The 1,001-nt window shown below is 49.1% G+C and overlaps 1 protein-coding gene across 1 annotated transcript in view; it reads right to left on the reverse strand.

The window, feature by feature from the left end:
- LOC107307283 (mucolipin-1-like) overlaps positions 1–1,001 on the reverse strand; it is a 5,245-nt gene extending 4,244 nt beyond the window's left edge. The window contains exon 1 of the mRNA XM_015850778.1: positions 963–1,001. The gene's annotated coding sequence lies outside the window, so the exon portion shown is untranslated. The remainder of the gene's footprint in view (positions 1–962) is intronic.

Below are 1,001 nucleotides of genomic sequence, written 5' to 3' on the forward strand. Positions count from 1 at the left end.
CCATGTTATAGCTGGGCCTTAGCTCCGCCATGTTATAGCTGGGCCTTTTTTTTTATGTCTATGCACAGCCCTAAAGCAAGTCCTCCCCCATTGCTGTGGCTGTTTGCCCCAGCTGGGTCTTATCGCTGATCTCACCTTATCGCTGATCTCACCTTATCCCTGATCTCACCTTATCAATCGCTGATCCCACCTTATCGCTCATCTCACGTTATCTCTGATCTCACCTTATCGCTCATTTCACCTTATCGCTCGTCTCACCTTATCGCTCGTCTCACCTTATCGCTCATGTCACCTTATCGCTCATGTCACCTTATCAATCGCTGATCTCACCTTATCGCTGATCCCACCTTATCGCTGATCCCACCTTATCGCTGATCCCACCTTATCGCTCGTCTCACCTTATCGCTCGTCTCACCTCATCGCTGATCCCACCTCATCACTGATTTCAACTTATCGCTCATCTCACCTTATCGATGATCCCACCTCATCGATGATCCCACCTCATCGCTGGTCTCACCTTATCATCGCTGATCTCACCTTATCGCTGACCTCACCTCATCGCTCATCTCACCTCATCGCTGACCTCACCTCATCGCTGACCTCACCTCATCGCTGACCTCACCTTATCGCTGATCCCACTTTATCGCTGATCTCACCTTATCCCTGATCTCACCTTATCCCTGATCTCACCTTATCCCTGATCTCACCTTATCGCTCATCTCACCTTATCCTTGATCCCACCTTATCCCTGATCTCACCTTATCGCTCATCTCACCTTATCCCTGATCTCACCTTATCCCTGATCTCACCTTATCGCTCATCTCACCTTATCAGTGATCTCACCTTATCGCTCATCTCACCTTATCGCTCATCTCACCTTATCGCTCATCTCACCTTATCGCTCATCTCACCTTATCACTGATCTCACCTTATCGCTCATCTCACCTTATCACTGACCTCACCTTATCTATGGCGTAGAAGACGTGCTCGTAGAGGTCGTG

The sequence above is a fragment of the Coturnix japonica genome, unplaced genomic scaffold (assembly GCF_001577835.2).
Source record: "Coturnix japonica isolate 7356 unplaced genomic scaffold, Coturnix japonica 2.1 chrUnrandom530, whole genome shotgun sequence".
Taxonomy (NCBI): domain Eukaryota; kingdom Metazoa; phylum Chordata; class Aves; order Galliformes; family Phasianidae; genus Coturnix; species Coturnix japonica.